Source organism: Lepidochelys olivacea (genome assembly GCF_965140295.1).
Source record: "Lepidochelys olivacea isolate rLepOli2 genome assembly, chromosome: 11".
Taxonomy (NCBI): domain Eukaryota; kingdom Metazoa; phylum Chordata; order Testudines; family Cheloniidae; genus Lepidochelys; species Lepidochelys olivacea.
The window spans coordinates 64832415-64845459 of NC_140421.1; the positions used below are offsets into that span (position 1 = coordinate 64832415).

Below are 13045 nucleotides of genomic sequence, written 5' to 3' on the forward strand. Positions count from 1 at the left end.
AAGGAATCTGATGAGGTTCAATAAGGATAAGTGCAGGGTCCTGCACTTAGGACAGAAGAACCCAATGCACAGCTACAGACTAGGGACCGAATGGCTAGGCAGCAGTTCTGCAGAAAAGGACCTAGGGGTGACAGTGGACGAGAAGCTGGATATGAGTCAGCAGTGTGCCCTTGTTGCCAAGAAGGCCAATGGCATTTTGGGATGTATAAGTAGGGGCATAGCGAGCAGATCGAGGGACGTGATCGTTCCCCTCTATTCGACATTGGTGAGGCCTCATCTGGAGTACTGTGTCCAGTTTTGGGCCCCACACTTCAAGAAGGATGTGGATAAATTGGAGAGAGTCCAGCGAAGGGCAACAAAAATGATTAGGGGACTGGAACACATGAGTTATGAGGAGAGGCTGAGGGAGCTGGGATTGTTTAGCCTGCAGAAGAGAAGAATGAGGGGGGATTTGATAGCTGCTTTCAACTACCTGAAAGGGGGTTCCAAAGAGGATGGCTCTAGACTGTTCTCAATGGTAGCAGATGACAGAACGAGGAGTAATGGTCTCAAGTTGCAGTGGGGGAGGTTTAGATTGGATATTAGGAAAAACTTTTTCACTAAGAGGGTGGTGAAACACTGGAATGCGTTACCTAGGGAGGTGGTAGAATCTCCTTCCTTAGAGGTTTTTAAGGTCAGGCTTGACAAAGCCCTGGCTGGGATGATTTAACTGGGAATTGGTCCTGCTTTGAGCAGGGGGTTGGACTAGATGACCTTCTGGGGTCCCTTCCAACCCTGATATTCTATGATTCTATGATTCTATGATTTTCTGGGCTTTTTAGGCTTGTCACTTGCACCAATTGATCCCTGGACTAAAAGGGGGCAATTGTTTTCGGCCACAGTTCATTGATGGCATCTTCACCTCTCTGTGTCATCCTGATCTGTTCCCCGTCCCCCCAACCCAACCTGATCTTCCATCTCCCTTCCCCTGGTCTGCACCTCCATTACCCCTGTGCATCGCCAGTTTGTCCCCCTCAGATGGCTGCCCACCCCATACACAGTGTCCCTCCATTCCTTGCATCCCCATTTTGCTCCTAATTCTCATGCTCTCCCATCCCGGTTTCTGCTCCCCCGTTCCTTGTACCCCCCCTTGACTCCCACATACCCACTTCTGCTTCCCCATCCCTTGCCCACCCACTCTACTATGCTCTGTGCACACCCACTCTGCTCCCCATTCCTTGCACATCCCCCTGCTCCCCATCCCATACACTCTACTCTGCCCTGTACACACCCACTGTTGCTCCCCATCCCTTACACACCCACTGTGCTCTGCCCTGTGCATACCCACTCTGTTCCCCCATCCCTTACACACCCACTCTGCTCTGCCCTTTGCACACCCACTCTGCTCCCCCACCCCTTACACACCCACTCTGCTCCCCCATCCCTTGCCCACCCAATGTGCTCTGCCCTGTGCACACCCACTCTGTTCCCCATCCCTTACACACCCACTGTGCTCTGCCCTGTGCACACCCACTCTATCCCCCATCCCTTACACACCCACTCTGCCCTGCCCTGTGCACACCCACTCTTCTCCCCATCCCCTACACACCCACTGTGCTCTGTCCTGTGCACACCCACTCTACCCCATCCCTTACACACCCACTCTGCTCCCCATCCCTTGCCCACCCACTGTGCTCTGCCCTGTGCACACCCACTCTGCTCCCCATCCCTTACACGCCCACTGTGCTCTGCCCTGTGCACACCCACTCTACCCCATCCCTTACACACCCACTCTGCCCCCCATCCCTTACACACCCACTCTGCCCTGCCCTGTGCACACCCACTCTGCTCCCCATCCCTTGCCCACCCACTGTGCTCTGCCCTGTGCACACCCACTCTGTCCCCATCCCTTACACACCCACTGTGCTCTGCCCTGTGCACACCCACTCTACCCCATCCCTTACACACCCACTCTGCCCCCCATCCCTTACACACCCACTCTGCCCTGCCCTGTGCACACCCACTCTGCTCCCCATCCCTTGCCCACCCACTGTGCTCTGCCCTTTGCACACCCACTCTACCCCCATCCCTTACACACCCACTCTGCCCCCCATCCCTTACACACCCACTCTGCCCTGCCCTGTGCACACCCACTCTGCTCCCCACCCCTTGCCCACCCACTGTGCTCTGCCCTGTGCACACCCACTCTGTCCCCATCCCTTACACACCCACTGTGCTCTGCCCTGTGCACACCCACTCTGTCCCCATCCCTTACACACCCACTGTGCTCTGCCCTGTGCACACCCACTCTGTCCCCATCCCTTACACACCCACTGTGCTCTGCTCTGTGCACACCCACTCTACCCCATCCCTTACACACCCACTCTGCCCCCCATCCCTTACACACCCACTCTGCCCTGCCCTGTGCACACCCACTCTGCTCCCCATCCCTTGCCCACCCACTGTGCTCTGCCCTGTGCACACCCACTCTACCCCCATCCCTTACACACCCACTCTGCCCCCCATCCCTTACACACCCACTCTGCTCCCCATCCCTTACACACCCACTCTACCCCCCATCCCTTGCCCGCCCACTCTGCCCCTGCTCCTGGCGCTCAGCAGGGCAGCAGCAGCTGCCGCACTCCCGCCCGCCCCGCAGCTGGGCAGACGCGGGCGGGCTGCGGGGCCGGTGCGGGCGCTGGGGGCGGGGCCGGTGCGGGCGCTGGGGGCGGGGCCGGGGCCGGGGGGCGGGGCCGGCCGCGCACCCGCCGGGCGGCCGGGGAGCCGAGCCAGCATTCGCAGCAGCGGCCGCCGCAGCCTCGGCAGCATCGCGCCCTCCTGCGCCCGGCGCTCGGCCTGTGTCCCGGGGCCGGCAGCGGCAGCGGCATCTGCGCTCAGGTAAGGGCCGCCCCCCCCCCCGCCCCACCAGCGGGCTCCCGGCCCCCCACCTCCGGGCCTGCCCCCCACCCACCCGCCCAGGGCAGGGAGCGAGCCCCTGGTCCCCGAGATTTCCCGGCGCAGGTTCGCCTGGCGGTACCTGGCGGCCGCTGGGGGGTCTGTCAGTGGCCCAGCCCCGCTCTAGGGCTGCGGGGTGGTTAGGTCTCCACGGGCGGTAGATGTGGACCTGGGATTTGTAGGTGTCAAGCGGCATAAAGGTTGGGGGACAGCATTAAAACAGCAGTAGTTACCACAACAACAACCAAAAGCCGTGTAAGCCAATGCAAAGCGTTGTTTGTGTCCCTCTGAAGCCAGTCGCCCCTGAATTTACAGGGCCAGGAGAGAAGAAAGGAAAAGGACACCTAGAAAGTTACCCTCCCCTCAACCACTACTGTGAGTTTTAAGTGGATCAAGAAGCAAAACCTTTTAAAAAAAAAAAAAGCCTCCTTGGAAGGGTTTTCTTGAATGCAGCTCTGCCTCTCTGTCACCACCCCACCATCCTCTTTTGTTTAAGGATGGAAATTTCAAGAAAGTGGGGAGGCGGGGGATAAAGGAGGGGAGCAACTGAGCTAAGATCCATCTCTCTGTAACTCGGAAACGGCGGGAGTCAGCTGTATATTTCTTCCCTGTGGTCAAGGGGAAAATAAGCTTTGTCATAAGCAAAATCCTGCCGTAAGGTTATCATGAACCATTTGGTGTGCACCTCTTTGATCGCAGTGCCCCGAGGAAAATTGAAAGCACTATCAGTTCATTTATCTTAATAGGAGCAGGCTACTTTTGTCAATTCATTTTAGGATTTTGAGCATCTTTGGAGTGCCACGGATGTAATCCTGCCCCTGCACTTAAACTCCTTTAAAAGGATCTGTAACGGTGGACAAAGAGGATTGTGCAAAGTGGGGGTGCAAGGGGAGCAAGTGGTTTTAATTTGCATTGGGAAAAAAAATCTGTGTTGAAATGATCAGCAGTGGAGAGGAAACGACTGCAAACAGAAAGAGGGGGCTTGCAGCCGCAATGGGGCGGTGGAGAACAAAGACTTTTCGTGTAAGAGAGAATGATGCAAAATATGCCAAGCTTGAGCGGCTGCAGGTACAGTGTTGCATCGAATGTGATCTACCAAATAAAGACAGCTTGACTCAATTCATTGTGTATATGTTTGATACAAATGATGACCTCCTGTTTGAATGAGGCTTCCTTTATGGAACAGGGCTTTGGAAAAAAGGGATATGTATGAGTTGTAAGAGCCCCTCCCCCTGGAATTTTCATTTCTCTTTCAAATAAAGATCTCCTTTGCGTTGCTGGTGAATTTTTATTTCATCGTGTTCCTTTCTGTGCAGCAGTAGATATTTATATACAAGGGGTGGTTAACGTGTGCATGCCGTTTGGGCTAATTATTATATGTCAATCTCCCATAAGGGTTATTTATTTTAGCTCTCACAATCCTTTTTCACAATTTGTCATATTTTTATGGTCATGTCAATGATTTGTTTCCCCTACCCCTTTCGCTAAAGAAAAATGTCAGTGTGCAGGCATCAGCTGTGGGGGAGCTGCACTGCTCACAGTTCGGAAGATGTGACCTTTTTGTTTTCAGAAGGGATTTTTCTCTCACGATTTTTTGTGCATTTCCATTTTTCCTTTCTCTCCCTCCCCGCTGTTCTTCCTGTGAAAGAACCTGTTTCTTGCACCTGCGCTGGTTTAAACTTGTAGTTACGTCTAGACTCCAGCTCTTGGAGCCAACGCATCTAGGAGGAGACTCAGCTGCAGGACTTACTTGTTTTCAGAAGCCGCTCTCTGTTCCCTCCCTAACAGACGACACGAACGCCCTGTCTCAGCTCTTGCTGGGAAGGTAGAAAGCGCTGAGAGGGCATTCCTCACTGAAACAGGCATTGCTATTACTTCATAGGTCGCTGTGAGAGGTACCTCACAAATCACAAGAGCCTGGGCGTCATCCCTAAACAGTAACAGCACACTCACACGGGGCATATTTGAGCTATTCTAGAGGCAGCCAGCAGAGTTTGTGCTTGTTGTACCATTTCTATCATCAGTATCTATTTTCAGGGGGCTTGGTATTAAAAGTGAATGCACTAAAACAAAACTTGGCATGAGCTATTGAGTCCCAGGAGCAACTTGATTCCTCGCCTGTAATTATGATTTATTTTACTAATCTGTAAAGTGAGCTCAGTGCCGAACAAGACTCAAAATGAATCCAGTACACACTTTGCATGCTGTAAGTAGTGCCATTGTGAGTCCTCTCATGGAAGCCAGTGTATAAAGGTAAGTACGAGAGTAAGCCCTGGTCTATGCTACAGAGTTAGGTCACTGCTAGGCAGCTTATGTTGACCTAACTCTTTAAGAGCCTACATTAAAATGATGCTCCTGCCAATGTAACTCGCCCGCTATGCCAACTTAATAACTCCACCTCCACAAGAGGCATAGGTCAACGTAGTTAGGCTGACGCAGTGTCAGTGTAGACACCGCATTGCTTGTATCGACACTTGCTGGCTTTCAGAAGCTGTCCCACAATGCCCCACACTGACACTTCAGTCGGTGCAAGCGCTCCTGGTGAGGATGTGTACCGGCAACATAAGGAGCATAGTGTGGACATGCAAAAGTGATTTGATTACTGCGGTGGCTGTACGTCGGTATAACGTAGATCAAAATAATTTTGCAGTACCCTACATCTTTGTGTGAGTGGGCCCTAGAAAGGTTCCTGGTGCAAGCAGTGGGATGGTGTTAGCTTAAGAACTGGGTCCAGTATCATCTTTTCTTTTTTTTTTTGTTTTTTTTACTCACGGGAATGAGATAAGCAGGATTTGGCCGATGAAATTCTGCAAGCCATTGAGTCCATGTTATGGATTACTGCCTCTGTGTGGATCGGACCAAAACAAAATAGCTGTGGTAATGACTTAAAACACAATTAGTGCAGGTATAAAGTCATTGCTTTTCCAAAAAGAATGCGAGTGTACTTCTTTACTGCTAAATGTGCAGCACAGTACGTTGTGCTTGTAATGTGGTTTGTTATTGTCATGTAAACTCCCATTGACACCCTAGATTTTAAAGGCTCTGAAGTAGTCATTATGGGATGTTATGTCAGTACCCACTCAGCAGTGCTCCTTAAACACACACTAACATCACAGAAGTAGTCATTATGTGAAGGCCCCAAAGGTAACATGCATGGACATGAATGATTATAATGACTCCCAAATAAGCTGCTACAGTTTATGGATTAAGAATTCTCTTATCCACAAGAAGTTTTCAGAACTATGCTTTTCAGTTCAGTTGGTGTCCATTGTGTTAACGTCCCCAAAACTCATCGCACCTGGATTTACTATTAAAAAAAAAAAAATCCATCAGGCACACTTAAACTGGAGCCATTGGGCCTAATTTCCCAAGTAAATGGAGTTACACTGGCATAAAAACAGGTGTGAGTGAGTCAAGAATCAGGCCATTGTAGCTCCAATGACAGAATCAAACCGATGGTATTGAAACTGCCTGGGTGTGGTTGTGTATTCCATTCTGTCTCACTGGTAATATTTCAAGTACGATGGCACGGAGAGGTTTTTCTTAAAGAAAAACAGGAATACAGCACACAAGGATGTGAGCTGCATTGATTTTTATAACCATTAAAAGCTACTGACAAAATCATGTGCACAAATGCAGTATCTGTGTAGTCTGGAATCTGGTCTACCATATATGTATGAAGAGATTAATAGGAACAAATTAGATTAAGAAAGGGGGGGAAAAGCCTGGACATTGATACATGCTGTGTATATATTTTGGGCCCGATGCAAAGGCCTTTGAAGTCAATGGCAGCCTTTCCATTGACTTCAATAGGTGTTGATCAGGCTCAAAAAGAATTCACCTGGGATAAAGAGCCTTTACAATTCCATTGGGGAGTCATTCCTCTCCATTCCTTTTAACCAGGCAGGCCCTGATTCTGTAATGAGCTGCAGTTGGATGGATGCCTGCACCTTAACAGAGCCCTATTGGCTTCATTTGGACTTCACCTAGGTTCATAGAACCATAGATTCCAAGGCCAAGTAATCGTCTAGTCTGATCTCTTGCATAACACAGGCCAATGAACTTCCCCAAAATAGTTCCTAGAGCAGGTCTTTTAGAAAAACATCCAGCCTTGATTTAAAAATTGTCAGTGATAGAGAATCCGCCATGATCCTTGGTAAATTGTTTCAGTGGTTAATTACCCTCAATGTCAGAAATGTATGGTTTATTTGTAGTATGAATTTGTCTCGCTTCAACGTTTAGCAATTGGATTTTGTTATACCTTTCTCTGCTAGACTGAAGAGCCCGTAGTTCAATATTTGTTCCCCGTGTAGATAGACTGTAATCAAGTAATCACTTAACCTTCTTTTTATTAAGATAAATAGATTGAGCTCTTTAAGTCTGTGCTACAAAGCAAGTTTTCTAATCCTTTAATCATTCTCATGACTCTTTGCTGAACCCTCTCCAATTTATCAACATCTTTCTTGAATTGTGGGCAACAGAACTGGACACATTATTCCAGCAGTGATCATACCAGTGCCAAATTTAGAGGTAAAATAACCACTCTATTCCTACTCAAGATTCCACTCTGTATACATCCCAGTATCGCATTAGTTCCTGGGTCCTGCCCACGGGGAGTTCATTGCAGGATCAGGGTCATAGTTAGGAAGCAGTCAGGGAACATTGTATTTAAATGCAAGTGAAGGAGGAACAGTCAGAAGTCCTGAGAAATGAAAAATTAATCCTTGGGGCCAAATCCTGCAAACACTTAAGCACGTGAGTAACTTTACTTTATGTTCCTTTAAAGTCGATGCTGTAATTCACCAGAGTAAAGTTTTACATTGCTTATTTGTGTGCGGGATTGGATTTATGGTCACCAGGGCCACAATTCAGCCAAGCTATTAAGAGTGTGGGTGTGTGTAGTCCATCCCAGTTCAGCCGGGCACTTGAACACCTGCTTAAGTCCCATTAAAACCAGCAGGATTTAAGCAGATGCTTAAAATTAAGCATGTGCTTTAGTGCTTTGCTGAATAGGGATGGGTTGCTAAATCAGGGTGTAGCTTGCTATAGGCTCGTTTCTGGAAGATGCTAGACACACTTCCGAGGGACTAGGTACTTTTGTGAGGGCCTGAGCACACTCAACTCCCACTGATGTCAGCAGGATCTGAGGACATTCATTGCCTTACAGGAGTGAGCCCTGTAAGCTAGGGGCTCTGGGCTGGTTGGGATCAGCTGTTTTTCCTTAATTCTTTGCCTCATGCAGAGGATACAGGGATGCTTATAAGACCTGTAGTGCATGCAGATGCTAAGGAAAACAGCATGGGTCTGATTTCCATAGGGTGGAGCAGATTTAGAATGGCTGTGTTGTGAATAAGGGGTGGTTTCCAAAGCCATCTGCCTCAGCAGAGTAAAAAGCTTCTTTGGGAGGGAGGGTAGACTTAATCACAGGCTACAGCGCTAAACTGTGGGACAGTGTTTTAAAATGAGGTTCGATGTGACATTTGTAATTGCTTTTTAGATATGGGAAGAAAGAACTAACATCTCCACGGTGTTAATTTAGATTGTTGTTGCCACATGGGTTGATTGTGCTAGCTGTTAAGAAGATTTGAGGTCTTTATTGACCCATTTTTCCTAAATGCTAATTGTTTGCTGCTTTGTTAAGAACAGCCAAGTTAATATTGTTGTTCCTCACAGTTTTTACACTCGTTTAATATTTTCCTGGAGAGATCCTACAAACGAAACCAATCCCTCTTCCTTTGTTTGATCAGGGAATAACCCCTCCTTCCAAATGATAACAGGCCAGTGTTTGCATTGAATATATTCCTCTGCTTGTTCACATGCTTAGTTGCAAGAAAATACTGCAAAAAGCTGAGGTTTGGGCGACCTCAGTTAAGCACGAATAATTGTAAGATTGATCAGACCTCTTTGTTTCCATTTAGTGTCTCTCTGAGACAGATTGGTGCTGTTACAGCTGCACTAGTGCTCGTTACAAAACGTAGCCTTTCTTTTCTTGTTAATTATATTTTTTGATCATAGCTGTAATGTGCCTTGGTGGCGATAATCAGTTTTTTAAGCAAATGCTTTCAAATGTCCAAAAATAGGAATGGAAAACGAGTGTATTAAAGGCCAGGTCCTTCACTGGCGTAAATCACTGTGGCCACATTGACTTCAGTGGAGCTGCATGGATTTATATCAGCTGGGAAGCTAGCCAATACCCTTTTCAAATTTCTTTAAAATACGGAGTGCTTTCCACTTCACTGATATGTTCAGTTTATATGTGATGAACTTGTGGGTCGAGCTCAGCATTTGAGCTAAATCCCATTCCCCTTATTCAGGCAGACATTGTATTCTCAGTGGTCAGTGCGGCTACTCAGACTTCTAAAGCAAGCAGATTTGGCTTTAGGCTCTGTACTTAGGACTCCATCCTGCAAAGTTCTAAGCACTCCTGAGTAGGGCTGAGCACTCTCACCTTGCATTGAAGCCAGTGGGAGCTGAGGGTGCGTAGTATCTCAGGGGAGTGTCCAGCCACTTGCAAGATAGAACCCCTAAGAAGGCCTAGGGAGAATCTCATAGGATCAGCACTAGTGGCAGTAATGCAATTAGATCCTAATAGCTTTCAGGGAGGTAAGTCTATGGAAACATCCTCTTCTGCTCAGGAGATCCGTTGTTCTCCAGACAAAAGGGAGCCCACCTGGTTATGTAAAGATTATAAATATCTTTTTAATATTCCACCCCTTTAAGTTCAATATTCATGTGGACACTCAGTATATTTTTAAAGTTTCCAGTATCAGTTTGAGATATTGGAAGCTATTTTGTTCATCTGAATAAATAGCAATTTAAAAAACCACCACCACCACCTTTCAGTAGTCTAGTCACATCAATTAACTTGATTGCATTTAATTATGATGATTGATTAAATGAACCCTGCCATTGCACTTCATTTTCTCCAGAGAAATGTACCTTCTTCATGAAAACAGTTGTCTTTGTGATGGGGAACTGCACCATTACATCGCACATTTCTGAATATTTCTGACTAAAGGGATGCAGGAAATATGTGGGAAGAAAAGAGACTTAGGCTGGGAATTTCACAGAGGCTTATCGTTGACCTAACTCTGCTTCCACTGATGTCAGTGGAAGCAGAGTTAGGCCGTTGCTGAATGCTTTTGAAAATTCCAGCCTCAGGGCCCAGCTTGGTACTGAGATGCACAGCAGTGGTGCCTGTGGGTCTCTTAAAAGAGATCCTCTGTGTGTTCTGAGTCCGAAAGGCAGTCTGGCTTGGAGGAAATGTAAGTCTCTATTCACAAGTTGATTGTCCCCCAACACAAATCAGTCACTGAGTGAGTTGTCTTGTCTAAGCAGGTGAAAAACAGAGCTGGGACTTAGGAGGAGCTGGGCCTGGTTCTGCTCCTTCACTCCTCCTTCTCTACAGTAGTAGGTGTATGTAATGTGTATTGTAGGCCACACAGGTTACTCCAGGCTCTGACTGGAAGTAACAGGCACTGCTCTGGTTAACTTGATGCTGCAGCATGGTGCTTGAAGACTGTGTCTGGGTAGAGATCGTGCCAAACCAAAACCCTGGATCTAAAGCAATCGAACTTTAGGGAAGTGCAGTTGGATCTGAACTTTGAGGCTGGTCTCGTCTCTCCCCTGATCTTGGGTGAATTTCAGATCTGGGTCTGCAGATTGGAGCCTCAAACTGTAGGGGACTCAGCAGAGGCCAGAGCCATTATGTGGAGGTTGCCACCTGACTCTCTACAGCATTCTCCCAATCCCTCCCCGGGGTTGCCCGTAGTTGTAGGGTTCTGCGTAAGCAAAGGGAGATCTCTGCATGGAGGATATGATTCTCCCTCTCGTTTACACCAGAGTTACTCCTGTTTTACGCTGGTGTGTGTGAGAGGTGAATCCCCTCCATGTGCATATGTGATGGCCTGGCCCAGTGATGGGTGCACCAGGGAGTTACTCCCTTTTACAAGCAAAAGTACAGACCCGAGCCCAAAGTTTGTATCTGGTGTTTTGTTTTGGGTGTTTTGTTTGTTTGTTATAGTCTCTGCTTTTCTCTGGGAGGACTGATTAGATCAGTCGTTCTCAGACTTATTTGATCATGCCCCCCTTCTTTGTGTCTGTAGTAGTTATGCCCTTCTCCCCCACCCCCCTGGCACCTGATCAGCAGCCACCGCTCCTTGGCTGCCCAGCTCTGAAGGCAGAGTGGAGAGCGGTGGCTGCTGGCCGGGCACCCAGCTCTGAAGGCAGCGCCGCTGCCAGCAGGAGCGCAGAAGTAAGGGTGGTACGGTCTTTCCACCCTTACCTCTGCGCTGCTGCTGGCAGCGGCGCTGCCTTCAGAGGCGGGAGCCCGGCCAGCAGCTGCTGCAGTCTGGCCGTCCAGCTCTGAATGTGCGCAGTAAGTGTTTTTTTCCCCTTCTCCCAGCCCCACCACCCAAGAATACATTCTACGCCCCCAGTCTGAGAATCTCGGGATTAGATGTCCCCTAAAGAAAATTGCCCTGAGGGCAATGATGTAAAAATCCATCAGTCAAGAGGAAAATTATGCATATAAAAACTTATTTCTGATATTTTAGGAAGATCAAAAAGTACATACTTTGTAGAAGAGCAAAGGCAAACTTGGCTGAAATCCCTAAGAGAGTAGTTAAAAAAAAATCTGCGTTTAAAAGAAATGAATATTATTCATGCTGAAGAGCAAAGGCTATTGGAGTAAATGAGGAGCTTTCGTTGCATGGTGTTCTGTAGACCTAAGCTTTCTGGGCAATAGAAGAAGATGTTGGTTTTTTTTCTGCATAAGGCTTAGCAAAATATTGAATGTTTACTTTTCAGAGTACCCAGTGCTATCTGTGAAAGAGATGTGATAAAATTCAGGCTGTGAGTTTGAATAAAAGATGTTTTGGGTAACATGACAAATTTAATGTCTGTAATTTTTAAATTCCGCATAGTTTGCCAAAATTAGCAACAGTGATTTATGTATCGTATTTATAACATTTATTTAGATAAATGATTAAAATGGCATGGTATTGAATGCTATTTGCAATACTGGCAGTAATCAGAACACATGATTTCGTAGTATTTTATAAAAATGTTCCTCTTGCTAAATGAATCATTTAGAAATATATTTGTGAAATTTATTTAGAAATATTTGTGTATAATAAAAATATATCATATGAAACAGATTTTGTAGGCTAGTGGCCTGAGCATAGAGCTGGAAACCAGAATCTCCTGAATTCTCATCCCAGTTTTGGGCATTGATTCCTTTTTTGTGTCTGGGCAAGTCACTGAATCTCTTTGCCCCAGCATTCCCTCCCCCCACTTTCCATTAAAAAGTGGGGCTAATAATACTTTTTGAGGTTTAATTAATTAGTCGGTATTTGTATGTCACTTAGATCTGTCTGTATTTTTATCATAAGGGCCACTATATTGATTCAGCAGGTGCTCAGACGATTCTGTGCTCTTGTTTCGAATTTTGAGCCAGATCCTCAGTAGGTGTAAATGGACTTCAGTGGTGCTAACACCGTTTTACATCAGCTGAGGATCTAGCCTCTTATGTGTATCTCATCTCGTACAAGAATGGGCTGGCAAGTTGCTAAACCCTTTTACGTAACCCATTTTACATCTTCCTTAGCCATGGAAAACTGATTGTCTTTCAGGTGAGTGATTACATGTATGTGTGTATATATACACACTAATGCTGATCCTTAGGTAGCATGCAATGGTAATGATGGTGCTTTCCACTCCTTGCTCCGGACTGATGTGTTTATTGCTAAGGATAATTTCACTGTAGAGCTTTAAAGGACTTTTTTAAAAAAAGTTGCTTTCCTTCTATGTATTTGGTACACTCACTAGGTTTTTAATATAAGGGCAGACTATTTTGGGAGTAGAAATACAACTTCTGTTACTTAGAATTGTGTCTGTGTTGTGCTGTTGGGGTTTGTTTTGGTTTTCTAGTTTGTATTTCTTAGGGCTAATCCCTATTCCCTAGGTAATCATCAAAATCTTGTCGTCCCTGGGTTTCTGTATGTATTGGGTTCAGAGGTGTTGGGATGAGTTATACAATGGGGACTTAAATTCCTTTCTGTCTGTGTTTGATTTCATTACCTGACCTGCTGTAGGACTCTCATGTATTAAA

General features: G+C 46.8%; 1 protein-coding gene across 29 annotated transcripts in view; it reads left to right on the forward strand.

The window, feature by feature from the left end:
* The first annotated feature begins 2774 nt into the window (after positions 1 to 2774).
* Positions 2775 to 13045, forward strand: part of MAP2 (microtubule associated protein 2) — a 340514-nt gene continuing 330243 nt past the window's right edge. For all 29 annotated transcript variants that reach the window (XM_084643737.1, XM_084643738.1, XM_084643739.1 and 26 more), the window contains exon 1: positions 2775 to 2877. The gene's annotated coding sequence lies outside the window, so the exon portion shown is untranslated. The remainder of the gene's footprint in view (positions 2878 to 13045) is intronic.